The sequence below is a fragment of the Somniosus microcephalus genome, chromosome 9, assembly GCF_052327205.1.
Source record: "Somniosus microcephalus isolate GS21.2 chromosome 9, FLI_Smic_1.0, whole genome shotgun sequence".
Classification (NCBI taxonomy): Eukaryota; Metazoa; Chordata; class Chondrichthyes; order Squaliformes; family Somniosidae; genus Somniosus; species Somniosus microcephalus.
Window position 1 is genome coordinate 46,810,976 of NC_140995.1, and position 18,480 is coordinate 46,829,455.

The following is an 18,480-nucleotide window of genomic DNA, read 5'->3' on the forward strand; positions in this document are numbered from 1 at the left end:
CTAGTCTCACTAGATTGAATGGGACATCCCATCAGTAATGACACAAGATCCTCTGAAATATTTAATTAGTGTATGCAGACTTGGCACTTAATTCCAGCCATTTTAGAACATAGTCACCAACAGCACGCAAAGCATAATTCCACCATATAGGTTGGTGAGTTGACACAATTCAGCGACATGGGACAAGGTTTGTATTTGTCCGCAAGTATACGTCATCATCATGAAGGCCCCATAGGTGAAGATTTGAGGCCCGGTGGCCCTGTCCAGATCGAAAATGGTTGAGAAGTGCCCAACTACAACATGGCCAGTTGAATACTGGTTGACGGTGTAGTGTATGTACCTTGAAGAAGGAACTATATTCTGCAGCCCCTGTATACTGCAGTACCAGTAGTGACCACCCCTGTATATAAGCCTGTGTAGTAACTTTGTATAGTAGTTCCAGTTTTGTCTCCATTCAGTAAACACCTGTTATAACCAACTTCTGCAGTCCGTGTCTCAATTACACACGGACATTACATTGGCGACGAACAGATCCAAACTTACCTACAGTTCTGCACCACCTCACGGGGGTCCATCCCTGAAGCGAAGTTATTAGAGGTCGAAGCCAGAAGGAAGAAATCCAAAAAGAAAAAACAAACAGCAGAAACGGGCGTCGACCGTGGGCAACCGCCCTCTGATTCATCGAATTCGAAGATTTGCAGGAGAGGCTGTCGAGAGCTGGGCTTGGTTCTCCAGTCTATGGTGTTCCAGCTAATTGGGCTGGTGGCAGGTAGTACACTGATCCTTCCTGGGCTGCAGCAGGCTAGAGCTCGATCGGGTGACTTTTCAACGGGGCCGAGCAGCGTTGTCGGGAAGAGGAGAGAGAGAGAGAGGGTGGAGCACACAGGGCGCGGCCGGTGCTACGAAGCCGGGCAGCGTACAGACCTGAGAAGAGGGAGGAAAGTGTCCCATAGGGTCTGATCTGACGAGGGGAACAGTAATTAAAATAAAAGAAAAAGAAATTAGAAGCGCAGAAAGCCGTGAGGAGCTGCAGTTTGCCACGGGGACCGCGGTGAGCGGCGTTGGCAGCAGCGCGGGGGGGGAAGTGCGCGAAGACCATAGGGCGTCGCCATCAAGGCATAAAAACACCAGCAACAGCGTTGGCAGCAGCGGAAAAGACAGAAAGCGCGGGAGGCGCCGTCTTAATCCAGCGGGGAAGAAGGAAAAGCGCGGGAGGCGCCATTTTGTTCAATCGGGGAAGAAGGCAAAATGCGGGAGGCGGCATTTTGTTCAATCGGGGAAGAAGGCAAAACGCGGGAGGCGCCATTTTGTTCAATCGGGGAAGAAGGCAAATCGCGGGAGGCACCATCTTAGATCTCCAAGATGCCGAAGACTGGCAATATCACTGCCTTCGATAATGAAATAGAAGACTGGACCACGTATGTGGAAAGAGTCGAAGTATATTGCAAGGCAAATGAAGTAGCCGATGAGAAAAAGGCATCGGTGCTACTAAACTTAATGGGCGCAAGAACGTACAGCCTATTGCGGAACCTGATCACTCCAGTCAAACCGATGGAGAAGAGTTTTAATGAAATTGTTGATATCCTACAGGAACACCTAAATCCTACAACGCTGCTGATAGCAGAAAGATTTAAATTCCACAAGAGAAATCAGCATAAAGATGAGAGCAATGCTGATTACCTTACGGAACTACGCAAGCTATCAAAGCACTGCCAGTTCGGAGCAGGACTGGCAGATACCCTACGGGACAAATTTGTCTGTGGACTCCTGAGTGAAGGAACCCAGAAGAGGTTACTCTCAGAGAAAGAGCTGACGCTAGATAAGGCTTTCAGCGTGGCAGTATCGTACGAAGCAGCAGCAAGGGGAGCTGTGGAAATACAGCAAAAGCCACAGGAATACGGCACCCATGAAATGACACGGGGATTTGAAAAATGTTATCGCTGCGGCAGAACAACCCATGACCAGAAGGACTGCTGGTTCAAGGACAAAACATGCAGGCAATGTGGAAAGATGGGACACATTGCACGAGTTTGCAGGTCCGGGAAGAAGACTAATGACAACAAAAAGACTACTAAAGAAAAGTACAGGAAAGTACAAAAGATGACGGACAGTAGTTCCGAAGACCAGAAGAGCGATAGTGAATCCGGGAACAAGAGACTAAGCTGTCTCAAACTACACAACGTAATCGCAAAAGAGGATCACCGAACCATTTGGGTCACCCTCACGATAGCAGGGTCCCAAGTCAAAATGGAATTGGATACAGGATCAGCCCTGACCATCATGAATCGATGAGACTACGAGCGGCTATTCTCACACATACCCTTGAAAGACACATCCATTGTCTTGAAGACATATACGGGGCAGAAAGTATACCCCAGAGGGAAAATAAGGGTGCCTGTCGAATACAACGGCAAGGAAATACAGAAATTGTATCTGTACATACTGCAAGATGGTGGACCACCGTTATTGGGACGTGAATGGATCAGAAAGATAAGTTTAGACTGGCACTCCATTCAGGCACTGACTGTGGCTGGTAAAAAGGATGACGACGTCACACCTGGTCGATTGTCAAAAATCTTAGCTAACGCTAAAGAGGTATTTCAACAAGGACTGGGAACTCTTAAAGGCGTAACCGCCTCGATAAAAATAGAAGAGAATGCAATTCCCAAGTTTTTCAAAGCAAGACCGGTACCATATACAATTCGCCCAGCCGTCGAGGCAGAGCTGGAGAATCTGGAGAATGCAGGTATGTTATCTAAGGTAGACTGGAGCGAGTGGGCGACACCCATCGTTCCTGTCATGAAGAAAACGTTAAACAATAAGTCTGAGGAGCCAAGGAAGGTTCGCATCTGTGGGGACTTCAAGGTGACTGTGAACCCAGTCCTTCACACAGTACAGTATCCTCTTCCGAGGATAGAAGATATTTTCGCCTCACTATCTGGAGGGAAACGTTTTACAAAAATTGACCTAGCGCAAGCATATTTGCAGATGGAGGTTGAAGAATCCTCTAGGAAATATCTCACGATAAACACTCACAAAGGTCTTTACCAGTATAATCGACTGGTATTCGGAGTAGCATCAGCTCCGGCTATATGGCAAAGAGCGATGGAACAAGTCCTGTAAGGGATTCCGGGGACTCAGTGTTACTTGGACGACATCCTAGTGACAGGTGAAAATGACAGTGAACACCTTGCCAACCTAGAGCAGGTGCTCACTAGACTAAGAGAACATGGGCTACGAGCCAATCGCCCCAAGTGCGATTTTTTAAGAAACAAATATCGTATTGTGGCCACGTGATTGATGAAGAGGGGTTACATAAGTCCCCTGACAAAATTGAAGCGGTAGTTAAGGCTCCAGCGCCTGAAAATGTGTCGCAACTGAGGTCATTCCTCGGATTGGTGAATTACTACCATAAGTTTTTGCCGAATTTGTCCACAATTCTGCACCCACTGAACACTCTGCTACAAACTGGAGTAGCATGGAAATGGAGCGATGAATGTAAGCGGGCCTTTCAGAAGTGTAAAGACCTGATCACTTCAAGAGAAGTATTGGCTCACTACAACCCATCACTACCGATAAGACTGACATGTGATGCGTCTCCCTATGGCGTTGGAGCGGTACTGTCACATAAATTCCTTGATGGTTCAGAGAGGCCGATAGCTTTTGCGTCACGCTCGTTAACTTCAGCCGAGCGTAACTACGCCCAGATTGACAGAGAGGCCCTCAGCCTGGTGTGGGGGGTGAAGAAGTTCAATCACTACCTGCACGGACAGAAATTTACTCTACTAACTGATCATCAACCTCTTGTCTCCATTTTCAACCCTAAGAAGGGCGTCCCGATAATGACAGCACAATGGCTACAGAGGTGGTCCCTTTTCCTAGGGGCACACCAATATGACATCGAGTACAAAGGAACTAAACAGCATGGGAATGCTGATGGATTGTCGCGCCTACCTTTGGCGATGGTGGAAGAAGCACCTGCAGTGGATCCTGTGGAGATATTCCACTCGACCATAGTCGAATGTCTACCTGTGATGAATGCAAACATAGAAAAGGAAACACGAAATGACCCGACACTCTCCAGGGTCTATGATTTAACGGTGAAGGGATGGCCAGCACATGGCGAACCACTGTTGCCAGCATTCTCGCCAAGAAGAGAACAGCTGTCAGTGTGCCGAGGAACCTTGATGTGTGGATCCAGAGTAGTAATTCCACCCAAATTGAAGGATAGAGTGCTCAATGAGCTTCATGAGGGTCATCTGGGAGGGGTAAAAATGAAGAACTTAGCCAGAGCGTTTGTGTGGTGGCCGGGAATCGATAGAGAAATCGAAGAGATGACCAAGGGCTGTACAGGATGCCAGAAGGTCCAAAACGCCCCAACACAAGCTCCTCTACATCCATGGCAGTGGCCCTCATCTCCATGGCAAAGGGTACACATTGATTTTGCTGGTCCATTTATGGACTCGATGTTTTTAATTGCGGTGGATGCACATTCAAAGTGGCCAGAGGTAATAAAAATGTCCTCAACCACCACTGAAAAAACGATCACAGTCTTACGAACCATATTCACCAGAAATGGGCTGCCTGAACAGATTTGCTCCAACAATAGACCACAGTTTGTGTCTGAAGAGTTCCGGAGGTTCTTAAAGAACAATGGTGTTAAGCATTACACATCCGCCCTATATCATCCAGCCACCAATGGATTGGCTGAGAGGTTCGTTCAAACATTCAAGAAGGCTATCAAGGCAACGTGTAATGAAGACATACCCCTACAACACAAGGTGGATAACTTCTTGTTTGCCTACCGGAATGCGACACATGCGGTTACCAACCAAACTCCAGCCATGATGTTCTTCAATCGAAGACTAAGATGCCGCTTGGATTTGGTTAAGCCAAACATCAGAAGAGGTGTGGAGAACAGGCAGTTTCAGAATATGAATGAAAGGCCAACCAGGTGTTTCAAGATAGGTCAACCAGTTTTGGCCCGGGACTACCGCACAGAGAAATGGCAGCCAGGAACGATCTGCACACGGCAAGGACCTCTAATGTATACCGTGGATGTTGGAGAGAGCATTGTAAGATGCCATGCTGACCAGATTCTAGAGTCACTGGAAAACGTCAAATCTACACCACGATCCTATACAGCTGGTGATGAAACCGAAGTACCAATTGCATCTACCTCAGAATCGGTGATATTGGAAGCAGACAAACCAAACAACGACGTTGATCCTGAATCAACTTTGCCAGAAGAACCTGATACCCCAAAGAGGCGTTATCCGGACAGAATCAGGAAGCCTCCTCAAAGACTGAATTTATAATTGATTAACTTCAGCTAATGTATATAGCAACTGTAATTGTAAATATGTTATTTAATTATTAATCGAATGCTATGTACTGTTTAGCTAAAAGGGGAGGAATTGTAGTGTATGTACCTTGAAGAAGGAACTATATTCTGCAGCCCCTGTATACTGCAGTACCAGTAGTGACCACCCCTGTATATAAGCCTGTGTAGTAACTTTGTATAGTAGTTCCAGTTTTGTCTCCATTCAGTAAACACCTGTTATAACCAACTTCTGCAATCCATGTTTCAATTACACACGGACATTACAGACGGTCTGTAGGGTTGCAGATGATATTGGGATTTATAGCAGCATCTACTATCCATCCTTCACACCATCGAGTTGTTAAGGAAAAGTCAAAGGAATCAGGAAAGATTGACCATATGGGTTGCCTCGAAGAGAGGCATGGCATTGGTGGATAGAACAAATCAGAGTGAATTGGGATCATGATTTGTCACATAGGTCTATTCACCAATTTAGCACCTGCATCTGAACGACGAATTTGTGGAGGAGTTGTGTTGCAGAGGACTGGTAATCCAAGGAGTGGAGTAGACCGCAATGTGCCTGACACAAGGCCCATAGTAGTGTGCAGTTGAGTATCCATCAGCTTAGTGTGTGGTGAGTGAGCCCAGACTGGAGTGCAGTATTCCACAATTCAATAGCACAGTGCGAGACCAGATTTTCCTACAACAGCAACTGCATTGATATAATGCCTTTAAGAGGTTTAGGGAGGGAATTCTAGAGTTTAGGGCCAATGGATGTGCAAGAAGCCAGAATTTGAGCAGCACAGAGATCTCGGAGGGTTGTAGGGCTGGAGGAGGTTACAGAGATAGCGAGGGATTTGAAAATAAGGATTTAAACTATCAGCTTTTAAATTCTGACTCTCTCTGCAAGCAACAGTATTTCCACGGCATTTGTAATTTCTGTGGTCCCCACGCATCATTTTGTTTTTAACATTGTGGCCATTCTCCCATCAGTTTGAAAGTCTAATACCTGTATATTGATCTTCCTGGGGAGAACACTGTGGGCTGAATTTTGCCAGCGCTCAGAGTGTGGTTTTGGAGGCGGGTCCGCTGTCAAAATCACAAAGATTAACAGCGGGTCGGTATCCTGCTGTAAACCTGCCTCCGTGTCAGTTTCCCAAGTGTCGGGTCTGTCATCCCTGAACAGACCTGACACCAAGTGGCGGGTCAGCCAATTTAGATACTTAAAAGCTTATTAAAAGGTAGTTAAGAACCATTTTCCCATGTACTTACCATTTTACCAGGTTTTCAACGAGGTTCCCAGAGAGCGGCTATCACGTCAGGTAAGTATGTCGAGTTCTCAATGACTGTGGATTGCTGTGAATAGGTGAAAGCTGCAAAAGTGGTATAAAACCTATAATTTCACAGCTGTTCACTTCCCAATCTTAGAAGCTGGACCATTAATGATTTAGAACCCATTTTGAGCTTTATGCACTTTTGAAGTGTTTAGTGTAATCTCTTTATCCACTGTCACCTCCTTGGAACAACATTGGCAGATTACTTATGTCATCTCAACCTCACCTACCATCTATTCCATCAACGTCGGTGCCCTTGAAAAAATCTCACCTTGGTCCTCAGAATCCCAACACGATCAGCCCCAACACCAGCATCACCGGGCACAACAGCAGCACCAACATCCACACCAACCTTCTCTGCAATCAACTGATGCTGCACTGGACACAGGACATCATCACCTGTGCACATTGCTTCCCGGAATGCCAGCGATGGCCTCACCATGTCCAGATTTGCTTCACTTAACACTGATGCACCAGGTTTGCACCACCTCACACCAGCACCATAAAGCATCCATACAATGTCCAAGCCATTCCTTTCACACTCACCACCATTGTGGGGAGGGTGAGGGAACCATTATGTCTCACCATTCACTGGAACTCACTAAGACACTTCCAAAGGTGCACACAAATCTGTCCAAGAAGGCAAAGTGTTAAAAATAAAGATTTCAATGCTTGGCAACACATTAACATAAACTTTACATGAACACGAACATTGGCTAAAGCACACAAGTGCCTACCCTTGTGTGTTGTTAGTTTGAAAGGAGGGAGAGAGAAAACGGGGAACTACAGACCTGTTAGCCTCACATCAGTAGTTGGGAAAATGCTGGAATCTATTATAAAGGATGCAATAACTGGGCACTTAGAAACTAATAGTAAGATTGGGCAGAGTCAACATGGATTTATGAAAGGGAAATCCTGTTTGAGAAACCTATTGGAGTTCTTTGAGGATGTAACTGATGGAGTAGACAAAGGGGAACTGGTAGATGTGGAGTATTTGGATTTTCAGAAGGCCTTCGATAAGGTCCCACACAAAAGGTTGGAGAACAAAATTAGGGCACATGGAATTGGAGTAATATACTAGCATGGATTGAGAATTGGTTAACAGACAGAAAACAAAGAGTAGGGATAAACGGGTCCTTTTCAGGATGGCAGGCTGTGACTAGTGGGGTACCACAAGGATCGGTTCTTGGGCCCCAGCTATTCACAATCTATATCAATGATTTGGATGAGGGGACTAAATGTAACATTTCCAAATTTGCTGATGATACAAAGCTAGGTGGCAGTGTCAGTTGCGAAGAGGATGTGAAGAGGCTTCAAGGGGATCTCGGCAGGCTCAGTGAGTGGGCGAGAACATGGCAGATGGAATATAATGTGGATAAATGTGAAGTTATCCACTTTGGTAGAAAAAACAGAAAGGCAGAGTATTTCCTAAATGGTGAAAGATTGGGGAATGCAGATGCTCAAAGGGACCTGGGTGTCCTTGTACATGAGTCACTGAAAGTGAATGTGCAGGTGCAGCAAGCCATTAGGAAGGCAAATGGTATGCTGGCCTTCATTACAAGAGGATTTGAGTACAGGAGTAAAGAACTCTTACTCCAATTATATAGGGCCTTGGTGAGACCACACCTGGTGTACAATTTTGGTCTCCTTACCTAAGGAAAGATATACTTGCCATAGAGGGAGTGCAATGAAGGTTCATGAGATTGATTCCTGGGATGGCGGGACTGTCATATGAGAAGAGACTGAGTAAACTAGGCCTGTATTCTCTTGAATTCAGAAGAATGAGAGGGGATCTCATTGAAGCATACAAAATGATTACAGGGCTTGATAGGATGGATGCTGGGAGAATGTTTCCCTTGGCTGGGGAGTCTAGAACCAGGGGCCACAGCCTCAAGATAAAGAGTAGGCCATTCAGGACTGAGATGAGAAGAAATTTCTTCACACAGAGGGTGGTGAATCTTTGGCATTCTCTACCCCAGAGGGCTGTGGAGGCTCAGTCATTGGGTATATTCAAAACAGAAGTCGATAGATTTCTGACTAGTAAGGGCATCAAGGGATATGGAGATAGGGCCGGTGAATGAAGTTGAGGCAGAAGATCAGCCATGATCTCATTGAATGGCAGAGCAGGCTGAATGGCCTACTCTTGCTCCTATTTATTATGTTCGTATGAATGATTGGACAAGGATGAGGGTGAGTGTGATGGGTGGCTAGTGAGATGGGAAGTGATAATGTAGATAGAGATGGTTGGGTGGAGATGCAAGGTAAGTTGGTGTGAGTATGGTGCAGGAGTAGGGTAGGGAAGGCAGAGTGATGGGGATGTGAAGAGTGGCACAGCAGGATGAGGTTGAATGTGGCTTTGCAGTAATGTTTCGTGATCTACTGTGATCATTGAAAGGTTTGCGTCACTGCAGCCAGGTCATCCTGGCAACATCCCTGCTTATGCCCACCTGTGCAATGTGCAACCAGGCTGCATTAGTGTCCTGGGAAGGTGTCTTCTGCCCATGTGAAGGGAAGAGAACCTCCCTGCGTGCTGTGACTCCCTCCATATGGAGGGAGTAATAGGAAAGCCTGGGTGCAGCCGTGCACCTTTGTACAGTGCTTGTCAGTGTTTGCAGCACCTCAATGCTGCCGAACACTGACAGCACAACAGTCAAATTGAACGTGGCCGTGGTCCCTTTAAGGAAACCGGCTGATGACGCATCATCAAATGACGTCATCAGACCTGCTTCCTATTAATTGGCCAGGAACCTCGCAGGGCAGGCTTAACAAGCCCCATCAACGGAAAAACATGTTGGAAGCCAGGATCTAGACAGATGCGGGTTCCCCACACGCCACGAACGTCACCTGCCATGGACCCGTCGAGGTTGGAAAAATCTAGCCCTGTGAGTGTGAGCAGGTCAGATCTCAAGATGTCTATTCCATAGGTTTTGTTGTGTACTCATTTGGGCATTTTAAAGTGAATGAGGTTGTTGTATTTGTTAAGAGAATGCAAACAGGTGTATCACAGAATCACAGAAACCCCACAGTGCAGATAGAGGCCATTTCGGCCCATCGAGCCTGCACATATCCCACCCGATCCCCGTAACCCCTACACCAACACATATCCCACCCTATCCCCACGTATTTAATCCCCCTAACACTAAGGGTCAATTTATCATAGCCAATCAACCTAACCCGCACATCTTTGGACTGTGGGAGGAAACCGGAGCACCCGGAGAAAACCCACGCAAACACGGGGAGAATGTGCAAACTCCACACAGACAGTCACCCGAGGCTGGATTCGAACCCGGGTTCCTGGCGCTGTGAGGCAACAGTGCTAACCACTATGCCACTTCAAGTTTAATTCAGAAAATGCTATTTTTTAATGCCTTAAAGAAAGAACTTGCATTTCTATAGTCCCTTTCACGACCTCAGTTTGTCAGTTTGAGCAGAGCATTGTCCCACAAACAGCAAAGTGATAATGACGAGATAATGTGTATTAATGATGTTAGTTGAGGGGTAAATATTGGGCAGTACACTGGGAAGAACTTCTCCACTCTTTCTGAAATATTGCCGTGGGATCAGAGAAGGAGAAGGGGCCTCGGCTTAACGTCTGTTCTGAACGACGGCCCCTCTGACAGTGTAGTACTCCCTCAGCACTGCACTGAAGTGTCAGCCTTGATTATCGGCTCAAATCCTTTTGTCGTGCGGCTTGAGTGTTCTACCACTGAGCCACGGCTGACACCAGGTTCAGTATGTTCCCGAATCTATTTGTCATCACCATTCAAATCCCAAAGATTTTTGACCATCTTGAAACAAGTTCATTGTACAGTCATTGTTCATACTATTACATAGAATTGACAGCACTAAACAATTGGGTTGTACCGGTGTTAATACTCCACAAGAGCCTCCTCCCACCTTACTTCATCTCACCCTATTGACATATCCTTCTGTTCCTTTCTCCCTCATGTACTTATCCAGCAACCACCCCATGTGGTATTATTCTAACCACTCTCTGAGTAAAGAAGTTTCCCCTGAATTCCTTATTGGATTTATTGGTGACTATCTTGTATTTTAGGTATAGACTATCTAGATCAATTTATGTTGTCTCTGCCACGGAAAATGGAGATTTACCTATGGGAGGCTTGCAATGGATGAAAGACAACAAGGTTTTTAGTTGGAAAGACCGATCACCATCACAGTTGTATTGCTAAAGGAAATTTTACCCCTGGGGATGGATTCACTGTTTAGTTCCTTCAGGCATTTCTCTTGCTTACTACGTAGCTATGCAACTGTCTGAAAATATTGGCGCAGAAATTCAGGTTCCAACGCGTGAGTACGCATGGGGTACTCACGCGTAGGCCCAACGAAAGTGCTGGCTTCATGCATGCACGGTGCATGCGCGGGAAACCGGCAGTTCCGTTCCTCTGAAAGAAGGGGTTTACAGGTGGAACGCGTGCGCTGGAGAGGCAGCGTGTGCGCATCGAACTTACGTTTTTTTTGCAGGTTTCTCCAGGAGGGTAAGTCTCCAACAGTTATACTTTTAAAAAGCAGGCGCAAGGCTTGCTTTTAACAAGGTAAGTGGTGAATTAATTAAAATTAAAACATTTTTTCCACAGGTTTATTATTTTTAAATACTTTAAAGAAAGGTAAGTTTATTTTTAGCCCTGTTAGAAAATGTAATTAATTTTTTCAAAAATTTAAATTATTGTTTAAAATAGTTATTTCATGTAATTAATAGTTATTTTAAAAATGTGATTTAAAAAAAAATGTATTTGAAGTTTTAGTGATGTTTTGGGGCTTATAATATTTATACGTTTGACAGCTCTTCCTGTCAAACTTATGAATGAAGCATTCCCTGCTACCATTGGCTCTCCATGGCCTACGTGATCCCAGGGGACGTTTCGCACTAACTGCGCAAGCACTGCGCGCCGGCAGTTGGAGGAGGCCCAGGATCGGAATCCCATGCGGGCCCACAGCTCAACAGCCGGCGCGCTAGGTAAGTGCAGGTTGGTACTTGCACCCGCGGGAAGCCTCCGACCCAAATTTCTGGGCCATTATGTTTTCTCTTCTTGACTTGGCAGCTCATAGAATCATAGAATGATACAGCATAGAAGGAGGCCATTCAGCCCATCGTGCCTGTACCGGCTCTTTATGATTTTGAACACGTCTATCAAATCTCCCCTTAACCTTCTCTGTTCTGAGGAGAACAATCCCAGCTTCTCTAATCATTCCACATAACTGAAGTCCCTCATCCCTGGTACCATTCTACTAAATCTCTTCTGCACCCGCTCCAAGGCATTGATATCCTCCTGACAGTTACATGTTACTTGCACCCTTGTAACTGTTTATCTTACAGGTCACTGAAATAGTTAATCTCAAGGGTTGGATTCTATCTTTTATTTCCCTTTTCTATTCCAATCAGAAGCATTTTATTGAATTGCAAATCCATTCTGTTTTTTTCTACTGTTCTTTCTATTTATTTAAAACAGAGGAGGTTTGATAAATAAAACAACTGATTTAAATGATTTGCAACCTTTGATAAATTAGTTGCTTTTTTACTGCTGAACTTTAGTGGCAATTTACTTGTTTTACAAATCCTGCATCCTCTTTAAAATTGTAACATTTTGTTTATATTGCCTCTCATTCTTCCTACCAAAATGCATCACTTCATAGTTCTCTGCATTGCATTTCATCTGCCATGTGCAATATTCATCAGAGAACCACCAAAATGGACACTTTAAAACACTTATTTTATTCCTCCTTTTTGCACCAATTTATGACTTCGCCTGACTGGCTCTTTCCAGAGGTACAGTTCCTGGATAGTGATCAAGAATAAGAACTAGAGCTGATTTTGCCTTCACTAACACAGGACCCCTGAGGTCAATTGTAGCAAATATTGTCACTTCAGATGAGGTCAGCTAACTCAGCACACACCCGGGACCTTTCTCTCCACTCAAGATCATCTTAAAAATGTTTGAATAAAGATTAAAGCTTGTTCCTCTTTCGCCATATTTTGTCTATCTACTGTTTAACTTTACATTCGCTTTCTTTCTAAACTTTTTAAACTGTTGCAAGTTAAAAAATGTTTTTCACTTTAACCATTAAGTGCCAGGATCCTTTCGATTAGCCTTCTGGACTCAACATCGAGTTCAACAATTTCAGACCATAACCTGTACCCCTGTGGCGGTACCACTGAGTTAATCTAGCTAATTGTATATAATTCCATTTAACGATGTTCTAACACCAGCCTAAACCTGTACTATTGTGTTGGGCATTACTGGGTTTTGTATATAGTATTTTGCATGTACGGGGCGTTGCCCCTTTAAGAGCGCGGGCAAACACGATGACGCCACGTCGCACATCAAGTGACCGCCCAAATGCGGGCAAACGCGATGACGCCACGTCGCACATCACGTGACCGCCCAAACGCGGGCAAACGCGAGGACGTCACGTTGCACATCACGTGACTGCCCAAACGTGGACAAACGCGATGACATCACGTCGTACATCACGTGACCACCCCAAGCGCGGGAAAACGCGATGACGTCACGACGCAATCCACGGGGCTGCCGAGTCAGTCCTCGTGGCATCCCCGTTCGGTAAAGACCTGCTCCATGGCTCTCCTGCATCGATCTTTGTTGTTTTCTGGAATTCGTCAAATCCAACATTAAAGACCCGTTTGATTGTTCTCCTGAGTTGGCCTCAGTTATTAGTTAGGAATACATCAATTCCTACATTGGTGACCCCGTTTTTTGTGAACGTTATTCACGAAAGCAGCGCAGCCGGACCCCGATTTTTGTGAACGTTTTTCACAAAAGAAGCACGCCATGGATGCAAACGCCGTTTCGCTACAGCTACCGCAGTGCTGGGAGCAGCAACCGCCCTCGTGCTTTATTCTGGTAGAAGCCCCGTTCGCCCTGTGCAACATCGGTACGGCGCAGACCACGTACCTGTATACGGTCTCCGTACTCGACAGCTCTACTGCCTCTCAGATCGTCCGCCTCCTCGACAACCCCCAATGGAACAGCAAGTATGAAACCCTCAAAGCGCGGGTACTGCAGGTTTTCGGGCCCACAAGATCGGAGCGCGCCCCGGCGGAGATGCCACGAGGACTTACTCCCCGTAAACCACGAGAATTCATCCCTCGCAAACCACGGGGATTCACCCCTTGCAGACCACGGGGACTCATCCCTCGCAAACCAAGAGGACCCATCCCCCGTCGACGCCGCACCAGACCCTCAGCCTGCTGGTCGGTGTTTTCTACCACGCGCAGTTCAGCGCGGAGGCGAAGCGTTGCCGCCCTTCCTACAGTTTTTCCCCAATACAACCACTGACACTGTGACCAACGAGGTATGGGTCTAACGGGCATCCCACGGCCATGATCGGCCACGTGGGACTATTGCTGACCACCCCTGATCATTGATCAACGCAGCAACTGTTGACTCTCTTCTGTGTTACCGTAGTAGCACTACGTCGCGCACCGTCTCCAGTGCGTTCCCGACTTCTGAAGAGTCCATTCGCCAGCTCGGCGAGTTCCCCGACCGGCAAGACCCACGTTCATTTGCTCCTGGATCGCCCGTTTCAGCGTTCCCGCAGATTTAGTCAGACTGGGGACTTCCTACCATCATCGACAGAGCCATGGTCCGCATCTGCCCAACCTGCCAGTCACTAAGCGGCGGCCAGATGTTTCGCACCGGTGCCCGCTTCGAACCACGACTGCAGAGGTCACACGTTTCCATGGTCCTTCACAAGGCTGAATACGTTTTATTCGCCTTGATGCATACAGGGAGATCCGCTCCAGACCCCATTTACTGGACCACATTTCGGTCGACCGCTTGGGGGGCCAGCACCTTCGGACCTCGCCCGCCCCGTCGGAACAGCACAACCGCCGAGATGAGGTCGGACACCCATCGTCGTTACGGCAGACCAACTGCGACCGCCCGCCAGTCCGCCAGTCCGCCAGCCACCCAGCAGCCTCCGTCTCGAGACTACAGGAGTCGTTCGGACAGGCTCGTCAGACCACCTCACCGTTTGACTTTTTCCGTTAAAGCGAATTCTGGGGGGGTGCATGTGGCGGTACCACTGAGTTAATCTAGCTAATTGTATATAATTCCCTTTAACGATGTTCTAACACCAGCCTAAACCTGTACTATTGTGTTGGGCATTACTGGGTTTTGTATATAGTGTTTTGCATGTACGGGGCGTTGCCCCTTTTAGAGCACGGGCAAACACGATGACGTCACGACGCACATCATGTGACTGCCCAATCACAGGCAAACGCGATGACGTCACGCCGCACATCACGTGACCCCCCAAACGCGGGCAAATGCGATGACGTCACGTCGCACATCACGTGACCGCCCAAACGCGGGCAAACGCGATGACGTCACGTCGCACATCACGTGACCACCCCAAGCGCGGGAAAATGTAATGACGTCATGACGCAATCCACGGGGCTGCCGAGTCAGTCCTTGTGGCGTCCCCGTTGGGTGAAGACCGGCTGAGTCGACCTCAGTTATTAGTTAGGAATACATCAATTCCTACACCCCTATCTTTTTTTTCCCTTCTTTTTTTCTCTCTCTCACATGGCGCCTGTCTTTCATTCAGCCAGTGCCATTTACACTTCATCTAGAACCATCTTTTGTTTCTTAACTTATCCCATTACCATCTCCTTTTGCCTTGCACCATCATCCCTTTTGTCTCTTAATCTCTCCTGCCTTCCATCCTATCAGACCTTCCCTTTTGTCCTTTCCTCCCCTCCCCCCTTTCCCTGCCCCTGTACTTGCTTAAAAACCTGTTCCATCTCCAGCTTTTTCCGGTTCTGACAAAGGGTCATCGACCTGAAACGTTAACTCTGTTTCTCTCTCCATAGATGCTGCCTGACCTGCTGAGTATTTCCAGCATTTTCTATTTTTATTTCAGATTTCCAGCATCTGCATTATTTTGCTTTTGTATTAGTGTTTAATTCACTGCCACTTCTCTTCTAAGAATGCCCACCTTGAACAAGTTCTGCTCTTCTCTCTGACGGGATTTCCGTTTGTCTCTTTTACCTTGCTCATCTTCATTACTTTCTATCTCCCTTCTCGTGTTTGATCAGGTATCTACCAAAACTCACTTTCATATCCACATATCTTTCCTCAGCAATCGTCTTCGGCTCCGACTTACTCCACGTGGATTCCAACTGAAATGCCACCCTTCATGTTTTGGATCCACCCAGGACTACAGATATCTCCAAGATATTCAGCGTTCCTCGGAACACTGCTCTCGCTGTATCCTGAGATCCACGCTGAATGCAATGCGTCGCCACATGAACACTTTCGACCTCTCTCTTCAGCAGCACCGACTCTCTATCTCAAAGCTGTCCTGGTCCGCAGTTCCATTTCATCCTTCGCCTCATCCAGTGCTTTAACAAAAAACTTTTTTCTTCCTTTCAGGTGTCAAGGATCGCAAGCTTCAACAACTCTTGGACACCCCTCTGGAAACTTCTTCCCCTTCACTTTCCTCTGACCCCATCCCTCTTTCAATCTCACCCCCTGCCGTGTTTTCACTATCCCCTCTGACCTTCCCCTCTCTGACCCCGAACGATCAGTCCTCAGCAAAGGCCTGAGCTTCATTCCCTTACGCCCCCATCTCAATGAATTTCGAACTCGGCACAATGCTGAGCTCTTTTTCCGCCACCTTCGTCTCCATGCCCACTTCTTTGGCCAGGTGTCTTTCCCCCGCACAGCTGACCCTTTCTCCCTTTTACAGAATTCTCATTCTACCTGGCCCCCTCCCTCTGGCCTCTTAATCTCTCTAGATCTTTTCATTGCAAACTGCCGGCGTGACATCGGCCGTCTCAATTTCTCTGCTCCCCTCACTCACTCCAACCTACCTCCCTCTGAACTTGCAGCACTCCATTCTCTCAGATCCAACCCCAACATTGTCATTAAACCTGCTGACAAGGACGGTGCTGTTGTTGTTTGGCGAACTGACCTCTACCTAGCAGAGGCTGAACGCCAACTCTGACACCTCCTCCTACCTCCACCTGGACCATGACCACACTACTGAACATCAAGCCACCGTTTCCAAGACCGTCACTGATTTCATCTTCTCTGGAGATCTTCTCTCCACCGCCACCAACCTCATAGTTCCCCAACCCCGCACAGCCCGCTTCTACCTCCTTCCCAAGATCCACAAACAGGGTTGCCCTGGTAGACCCATCATTTCAGCCTGTTCTTGCCCCACGGAACCTATCTCTTCCTATCTCAACTCTATTTTTTCTCCCCTAGTTCAGTCTCTTCCCACCTACATCTGAGACTCTTCCGACGCCCTCCACCACTTTGACAGGTTCCAGTTTCCTGGCACCAACCATCTCCTTTTCACTATGGATGTCCAATCCCTCTACACCTCCATCCCCCACCAGGATGGCCTGAGGGCGCGCCATTTCTTCCTTGAACAGAGGCCCAACCAGTCCCCATCCACCACCACCCTCCTCTGCCTGGCTGAACTTGTTCTCACATTGAACAACTTCTCCTTTGACTCCACTCACTTCCTCCAAATTAAAGGTGGGAACCCACATGGGTCCTAGCTATGCCTGCCTTTTCATGGCGTATGTGGAACATTCTTTGTTCCAGTCCTACTCAGGTCCTCTCCCTCACCTCTTTTTCCGCTACATTGATGACTATCGGTGCTGTTTCCTGCTCTCACTCTGAATGAGAAAATTTCATTCACTTTGCTTCCAATTTCCACCCTTCCCTCACCTTCACATGGTCCATCTCCGACTCTTCCCTTCCCTTCCTCGACTTCTCTGTCTCCATCTCTGGGGATAGGCTATTGACAAACATTCACTACAAGCCCACTGACTCCCACAGCTACCTGGACTACACTTCCTCCCACCCTGCTCCCTGTAAGGACTCTATTCCATTCTCCCAGTTTCTCCATCTCCGCCGCATCTGCTCTGATAATGCCACCTTCCATACTTGTGCTTTTGACATGTCTTCCTTTTTCCTCAACTGAGGATTACCTTCTACTGTGGTTGACACGGCCCTTAACTGTGTCCGTTCTATAGAAACATAGAAACATAGAAGATAGTGTGGTGTATGTAACCTGTTCCACCTTAAGAGAACTACCTTAAGAGATGTACTACTTTCTCTTGGCTGCTGTATACTGTAATACCGGTGGTGACCACACCGGTATATAAACGTTGTGTAGGGATTTGCTGGGCAGTTCAGCCCTGACCTCCGAATAGTAAAGACCTGTTAAAAGTTATTCTTGTGGTCTGTGTCCAGTGATTTATAATAAGCATAACTGGGACACACAGACTTAACAGTGGCGACGAGTCCGATCTTACCCTGCGGCAGTTTTACATCCAAAGCAGCTTCGTCCTCAGAACGGGCGTCGAGAAGAGGCATCCGCCCTCATCATCCTGCTGAGCACCATCGCACGGGAGGCATCGAGAACCCGGGTTAAAAAGAAAAATTCTGACCACAAAGCCCTCCGTCAGCGACAGGCAGTGATCATCCCTTCTACCACGGTGGTGGGTAAGCCGATCAGCGACACGAGCAGAAAGTCGGCCGCGTTGACTGTGGAGTGGGGGAGGGAAAACGGAGGAAAAAGGGCGGAGGACTCGACCACGGCCGGTGAAAAGGGCCGGGCTGCAATCGAGGTGGAGAGGCGCAGCGACTGGGGCAGCTTAAGGCATGAGAGCCGCGGAGAACTCAAACGCAGCTGGTGTAAAGGACCGGGCTGTATGCGGGGCTGAGAGGCGCAACAGCAGGGGAAGCGTGAATGCCCATGGGAACCGCGGGGGAGTAAAGGCAGCGTCGGGGAATTGAGAACCGCTGGGGAGGCGAGAACGGC